The sequence below is a fragment of the Palaemon carinicauda genome, chromosome 41 (assembly GCF_036898095.1).
Source record: "Palaemon carinicauda isolate YSFRI2023 chromosome 41, ASM3689809v2, whole genome shotgun sequence".
In the NCBI taxonomy this organism is placed as follows: domain Eukaryota; kingdom Metazoa; phylum Arthropoda; class Malacostraca; order Decapoda; family Palaemonidae; genus Palaemon; species Palaemon carinicauda.
Genome location: NC_090765.1, coordinates 8,760,266 through 8,768,155, shown reverse-complemented (window position 1 = coordinate 8,768,155; position 7,890 = coordinate 8,760,266). Strand labels below are relative to the sequence as shown.

Below are 7,890 nucleotides of genomic sequence, written 5' to 3'. Positions count from 1 at the left end.
GTGAAAAAAAGCATGTAATTTATATGGAAAGAATAAAGAGAAAATAAATAAAAAAAATTTTACTTTTAACCCCTCCCCACCCCCAAAGAAAATAAAACCTGGTAGTGGGTTTGAAAAAGCATTCTAAGGTAAAATAAAATGCCAAGAGTTGCCAGTTAAAATATATAATTCTGATTTTTTGGAGATTAGGTTTATTTTGAACCTTTTACTAGAACCACAAAACTTCAGCCGGCCAGGGTCCCCTTAGATACTTTCTGCTCTTGAACCTACTTCCTATACCTGCCAGACCGTCCATGTAAATTTTACTTACTTCTAGAACGCCCCTGAAATAAGAGAAACTAGTAATTTCAGAATCATTAATTGGTGTGGAAAAAAAAAATTGCTCCGGTACAATTTGCTAACTGACATGACACAGCCAGGTTGAGCAAAAGAAAGGAACCGTGAAATACTGGTGATAAAAATTACGACAACTAAAATAGCACCGCAAGAAAAAGGGGTGAAATACTGGTGATAAAAAATGCAAGCTATGGCAAAACAATTCTAGATACTACTAAAGTGAGCAAAAGTAATTAAAGAAAATTGTGCAATAAACATGGAAGGATGTATTTATGCTAGAAGGAAAATTATTTCTGTTGTCTTGGGGAATAAAATTTACATAATACCAATGGGTAAATGAATGTAGACCTCGAGTCATGCAAGGCATTTCTATACGGTTTCCTCAAACTACATAACATATGGAGTTTAAGAACTAGAAAGCTCGTTAGGATTAAAATAGCAAACTAAAAACATTAAATAGGAAAATATGTGTAACTAAAAACATTAAATAGGAAAATATGTGTATGTGTCATGAATGGAAAACAGGTCCTGTGTACAAAGTGTAACAGATGATGATGTCCATAATCAAGAGTACCTGTACTAAATTATCGATAACAGATTTGTATTATGATGTAATGGGGAATATGCAGATAAAGTGACTGTTGTACTTATATGGCTGCCAAAAAAGATATGGAAAATATCGAGCAAATGTTAGAATCACAATCACTGATATAAAAGCAACACAGCCAGTAGGAAAAATGGCTTTGTATTCATAACAACTGTGTGAAGTGCAGGCATCATTGAGGAGAGAGAGAAGGAAGGTAGTCAAAGGAAAAATTTGAGAAACTAATAAATCCAGTGAAAAGAGAGGAAAAGGGAAGGGAGGTAGTCGAAAGAATAATTTCAGAAACTATATTATCCAGTGAAAAGAATGGAGAGAGAGAGGAAAGGGAAAGATTGGAATTGAAAGGATAGAAAGACGGGAGGTAGTCAAAAGAATAATTTGAGAAACGAATGAATCCAGTGAAAAGAAAAGGAGAGAGAGAGAGAGAGAGAGAGAGAGAGAGAGAGAGAATGAATCCAGTGAAAAGGAGAGAGAATGAATCTAGTGAAAAGGAGAGAGAGAGAGAGAGAGAGGAGAGAGAGAGAGAGAGAGAGAGGTAGTCGAAAGAATAATTTGAGAAACTAAGGAATCCAGTGAAAAGAGAGAGAGAGAGAGAGAGAGAGAGAGAGAGAGAGGTAGTCGAAAGAATAATTTGAGAAACTAAGGAATCCAGTGAAAAGGAGAGAGAGAGAGAGAGAGAGAGAGAGAGAGAGAGAGGGGAGGGGAGGAAGAAAGGAAAGGGAAGGATTGGGATTGAAAGGAAAGAAAGAAGGGAGGTAGTCCAAAGAATAATTTGAGAAACTAATGAATCCAGTGAAAAGAAAAGGAGAGAGAGAGAGAGAGAGAGAGAGAGAGAGAGAGAGAGAATGAATCCAGTGAAAAGGAGAGGGAGAGAGAGAGAATGAATCCAGTGAAAAGGAGAGAGAGAGAGAGAGAAAAGGAGGGGAAGTAGTCGAAAGAATAATTTGAGAAACTAAGGAATCCAGTGAAAAGGAGAGAGAGAGAGAGAGAGAGAGAGAGAGAGAATGAATCCAGTGAAAAGGAGAGAGAGAGAATGAATCTAGTGAAAAGGAGAGAGAGAGAGAGAGAGAGAGAGAGAGAGAGGTAGTCGAAAGAATAATTTGAGAAACTAAGGAATCCAGTGAAAAGGAGAGAGAGGAGAGAGAGAGAGAGAGAGAGAGGTAGTCGAAAGAATAATTTGAGAAACTAAGGAATCCAGTGAAAAGGAGAGAGAGAGAGAGAGAGAGAGAGAGAGAGAGAGAGGTAGTCGAAATAATAATTTGAGAAACTAATGAATATACAGAAAAGGAATAATAATTTGACAGAAAAAGAAGGAGAGAGAGAGAGAGAGAGAGAGAGAGAGAGAGGTAGTCGAAAGAATAATTTGAGAAACTAAGGAATCCAGTGAAAAAAGAGAGAGAGAATGAATCCAGTGAAAAGGAGAGAGAATGAATCTAGTGAAAAGGAGAGAGAGAGAGAGAGAGAGAGAGAGAGAGAGAGAGAGGTAGTCGAAAGAATAATTTGAGAAACTAAGGAATCCAGTGAAAAGAGAGAGAGAGAGAGAGAGAGAGAGAGAGAGAGGTAGTCGAAAGAATAATTTGAGAAACTAAGGAATCCAGTGAAAAGGAGAGAGAGAGAGAGAGAGAGAGAGAGAGAGAGAGAGAGGTAGTCGAAATAATAATTTGAGAAACTAATGAATATACAGAAAAGGAATAATAATTTGACAGAAAAAGAAGGAGAGAGAGAGAGGGAGAGAGAGAGAGAGAGAGAGAGAGAGAGAGAGAGAGTTTCTATAGGTGTAAGTGGAAAAAAATGCATACAACAAATATTTAATCACTGACTCAAAACCCATGATACAAAAACTAGCCCTTAAATACAGGACAGGTTGACTGGAGAGATAAACACCCCCATAGACAAGGACATGCTGTACATGAGATTCATATTCCATCCCTGGTACCAATTGCCGTGTAACTAAACACTGTGCAGTACAGCAAAACCTACTGGACTTTCAAAGTACACAAAAGGGGGACACAGATACACAATTAGCACATGAAGGGATTACTTTGTAAATTGAACATAAAAAAAATCCAATTTACCTACTATCCCTTAGTGAATATAACATCAAATAATAAGATAATTAAATCAGCAAGCTACTTGAGAAAACTTTCCCCATAAAACTGCTGACATCGAGTAATATAACACAACATTAAAACTTTCCCCTCAAAAAGGCTACACCTGGAATTGAAAGCAAAGGACTTAAGCTGATGTCAATCATCAAACACAAAGGTAAAGAAGCAAAATGTTGAAACATCCGAAAAAATATAAAAATGATTGCAATCCAAAGCATAAATTAAATCCAGAGGAGAAGTATAGGGAGACTCACAGAGACTGTGTTGACACATTGAATCTGTGCTGAGTAAAACCACAACCTTGAAAAGCAAAATCTAAAAATAACCAGTAATTGTATCAATGTAATGAAAAGGATGAATATAATGAATGTCACAATTGCAAAGGATTACAAATAGTGGCAAAGGCAACACCGATACTATATGCTGAGCTCCTTTCACTCTAGAAATGGACAGACTATTGCAGTTAATTTTCATTGTATGGAAGTAAGAAAATGTTATTCTCTTTCTTCAAAGTACCTTGTTCACTCTTAGAAAATGTTCTTCTATATGTAACTTGTTCCCTCTTCGAGAAAATTTTCTTCTCTTTCTTCAACATAACTTGTAATGTGTCAAGAATGTATATTGAGGCTTTTTTTGCATAACTTCATAATCTCTTCTAAGCTCTATGGCATCAGCATCCTCCAAGAACCTGAAATGAAAATGTAATTTAGAACCAATAATTTTTTTTTTACTTTTACACCCTTTTACCACAGTATTTAAATTTTCAATTAGTCTCACACATACAGTTTATACAAAAATTACACAGGTATCCTTACGCTATTACAATACATGGTGAATTTATTCTACTTATCATCATCAATATTTCGAATACTTTTTTGTTCCTGCATGTATACAACCATTCATCCTTTAAAAGAGGGAATGTCTTCAGAGTACAATTTGGAACAACTGATGAATTAGTCAGGTAGTGCGTGTTGGCCAGTAGCTGTGTCCACCCTCCAGTCAAAGACTTTATTTCTGTCTTAGATAGGAATGAGTGCAGATGGCTGTTATTCAATTTCGTGAATGCTGGGAAAGGGTGTAGTTACAACCAGTTTGAGATAAAAATGGCATTAGATCCCTACACTCTACACTTCTACACTTCCTCTATGGGGTATGACTGTTCACAATCCTCATCAATGTACTGAGTATACATTGTAACCTCCTGTTCAGTGTTAGGCTTATACTTTGAGGAGGAAGAAAGCTAAGCTTTATAGCTCCATCCTCTCCTCATCGAGGTCACTTGTATGTGTTTTCAGGGAATATGTGCCTGGAGTAGGGAGGGCTCGGATTTGCTTAAGCAAGTTTTTCAGGCTTGGTGAGGTGTGGAGTGCCCCCAGTGATTGCTGCACACCAGCAAGTGGTGGAATATCTCTTGTTGCCGTGGTGACTGACAACGAGGAGTTTGACCTAAGGCAGTCCGATGGGCCAGAGGTACTCCTCCTGTCAGTTATGATTTGGAGGAGAGTGGGTGCCCTCCTTCACCTTTCCTACCTAGACAGGGGACTGATACTCCCTTCTCTTAACTGGATTACTTAGGTATCCCAAGTTGAGATGATGGCACCACTTGATGTTATGCACACAGCCGACAACCACTAGCCAGTGGTCGAGAGGTTTTTGCCCATGTTCATGAGCAAGGGACCAAGGTTTGCTCTCCACCTCAATATAATGAAGGTAAAGTATGAAGTTGTTGTCTGTCTGTCTTGATGTGGTGGCCTATTGAAAACGTCCATGCCTGGTGATCTGCTGGACTGCGGTTCGAGTCCAACCTAAGCTCTATGTTTCTTGGAGTATCTGCAACCTCTCTATCCTTGTGAGGTAAGACTGGGGAGTTTGGGAGATCCTATAAGTGTACCGATTGAATCATCAGCAGCCATTACCTAGCTCCCTGGGTGCTGATCAGGGGCACTGTCCTGCTAGCTAGGGCATTGTCACTGTCTCTTGCCTCTGCCATTCATGAGTAGCCTTTAAACCTTTAGTTTCCTCTCTCTGATGACTATCTACCTAATCAGTCATCAGGCTATGATTACATTGCATGTTTTTTTGTAGGTCAGATATCTTGTTTATGTGGGGAGGGAGATCTCCAGAGCAGCCTGGAGGTTACAGTACTCAGGAACTTTTGACCTGCATGTACTGGATCTTGGCCCTGAGACCAACAGAAGCAGAAAACCCCGAGTCTGAGTGTTCCTTTGTGAAGGTTCTTGCACCCATGTCTAACTGTAATGGAGTAGCCCTTGGTCACTGATTGGGACTTTGGTGCCCCTCAAGGGTCGAGACCTTCTCGGCAGTTGGAATGGTCAAACCTTGCTAGCTTGGTACTGGATTGAGTTGATGATCAGATCTGTGGAACTAAGAACTCTCTTTTATTGTCAGTCCAACAAGATCCCGCCTCTTACGCTCATGAGGCACTGAAAGTCCTATATTCCAGAGTTGCTGCATCATCACCTCTTCAGGTTGACACTATGTTATCAATCTATCTAGGTGCCATGTACTTGACGTGAGCTATCAATTGCCTCCACCTGGCCCTGTCTCTAGCTCTCTGTACAAATTATCCAGATATTACACTCATTTATATCCTCTGGTAAGCTGACCAAAACTTTAACCTGTACCAACCGTGTTTCACACAATTGTACATAATTCCTTTTGTATATATTATGCTTGTATCTTCGCTCTTCCCTCGCACTAAAACGAACATGAAAATTCATGTCTGGTTTTTCCTCTGTAATATTGTCTGTCTTGTGAACTTGTTATGTCCTGTTGCCTTGAGGTTTTGTATATAAGGAGTGTGTTCTACAATAATATAACTCAGTCGATTGCTTCCTGCCTTTGAGTTCGCAACCCTCTCTCGGCTCCATCACATTGGTGACCCCGGAAGTCGACTCGCTCCCACTGCCTTCCACCCCCACCTCCCTCGCCCCTCCATCGTTAGTACTATGGCGGACTTTCACCGTTCGCCAGGGGAGAAGCATTTGCTTGGTTTCAGCACGCAGAAGTCCAGTTTCGCATCAACGGCGTGACTCGCTCATCCACCAAAGCAGATTATGTTTTCGCGGCGATACCCGAGGACACCTTCCCGGAAATATCCGACTGGCTTTGTGAACAAGGAGACACGCCAATAGCGTATGACACCCTCAAAACATACCTTCTACAGCAGTACAGTGAACCCTCGCTACTTCGCGGATTCACCACTTCGCGGATTTTGTTCATAACGCATGTATATACATATATCGCGGATTTTCCGGAAATTTCGAAAATACCGCGATGTGACCGATGGTGCGAGATAGGAGAAAGTAAGGAAAATTGAATCATGATTGATTTTCAATATAAATGAAACTTTGAGGAGCAACAAAGATATCATTTGTTAGAGAGATACTGTAGAGAGAGGTAAGGAATGGGAGGTAGTGAAAAGTAGCCCACAGAGAGAGAGAGAGAGAGAGAGAGAGAGAGAGAGAGAGAGAGAGAGTGTGTGTGTGTTGTTTTAAATGTAATAAAAAAAAAAATTTATAGGTTATAACACATTGGTGCTTATGTAATATCAACTGTATACTGTAGACGGTTTGAATAAGTTAAGAAATGGTATAAACGATACTTTGTTAGTGTATTCGTACACTCTCAAGAGCGGCAGCTAGACCTCTGCTGATCTAATCACAGCCAAAAGTAAAACAAAAAGAAGTCAACAATACTCGATTTTTAAAACACACCCGAAATTTAAAAACAAAAGTACATGCTTTCTTAATGTGCAATTAACTATATAAAGAGTAGCAATTTTCTGGAATAAAATGATGTTTCCCAAAAAATAGTGGTTTGCTGATGAAATCGGATGCCGTATTTTTAGCAACGATTGAAATGGATGTAAACTTGGCATAATTTTTTCATTTCGTATTTAATTGACACTAAGAAAACTAATTTTAGTTTCTTCATCTATATGTAAGTATTGTATAACACGAAGAGAGAGAGAGAGAGAGAGAGAGAGAGAGAGAGAGAGAGAGAGAGAGAGAGAGAGAGAGAGAGAGAGAAAATGAATCAGCTGTTGTAATTGAATGCCGTGTTTTTGTTTCGTGAGAATTTCATCGCCACGACTATAACAACAACATACTGTACTGAACTTTGCAGTATTATACAGACTACTGTAATATGATAAAGTAAAATATTTGTAATAACCTATTTTATATGAAATGGGGCTATTTTTTTTTGTTTAAAATTTACATTTACGTACGTAAAACAACTCTCTCTCTCTCTCTCTCTCTCTCTCTCTCTCTCTCTCTCTCTCTCTCTCTCTCTCTCTCTCTCTCTCGTAAATTGTTTTCCTGCTTTGCTACGTATGTATGATTTTATATAGATACGGTAAATAATATTTGTAATAACATATTTTCTAAAAGCTTTCACTGTAATATCATTATTTATCACTTTCATCATGCGCGTTAAATGCCTTCGTTTGTTTACTTTATTACGCCGTCGTTTCAGGCGGCGTCATAAAGAAAAACATTTCATTTGGAAGTCCTAAGAAAAATTAAGTAAAACATTGGTAATAACAAAATCAACATACTGTACTGAATAATCAATATAATCGATGCAAAAACTAACCTATACACCGATGTGTAAATGCGTTTGTTTCTTCATTATGATCAGAGATAAACGTAAACAAAACATTGGTTGCCATTTTTTATCGTGCTTTTTGGCGTGTTAAGGAAACGCATGATATAAAATCGCCTTTAATATTTGTGCCTGTTTTAGTTTAGGGTACTGTAGTACAGGCATTAAGTGTTCTGTACATTAAAGGGTAGTTTGTTAACAGTACTACGTACA

At 38.6% G+C, this 7,890-nt stretch overlaps 2 long non-coding RNA genes across 3 annotated transcripts in view; one reads left to right on the top strand and one right to left on the bottom strand.

Annotated features, from left to right (window-relative positions):
• The window catches only part of LOC137632503 (uncharacterized), a 46,394-nt gene extending 46,351 nt beyond the window's left edge, over positions 1-43 (top strand). Inside the window, exon 3 of the long non-coding RNA XR_011042050.1 lies at positions 1-43. This exon is cut by the window's left edge and continues 209 nt beyond it. This is a non-coding gene — a long non-coding RNA (uncharacterized lncRNA).
• A 112-nt stretch (positions 44-155) lies between these two features.
• Positions 156-7,890, bottom strand: part of LOC137632252 (uncharacterized) — a 93,016-nt gene continuing 85,281 nt past the window's right edge. Inside the window, exons 2-3 of one of the 2 annotated variants that reach the window (XR_011042028.1) lie at positions 3,565-3,736; positions 156-323 (exon numbers count right to left, since the gene is read on the bottom strand). This is a non-coding gene — a long non-coding RNA (uncharacterized lncRNA). Of the gene's footprint in view, positions 324-3,564; positions 3,737-7,890 lie in introns of those variants that run through there. The other variant, XR_011042027.1, reaches the window with a different exon arrangement.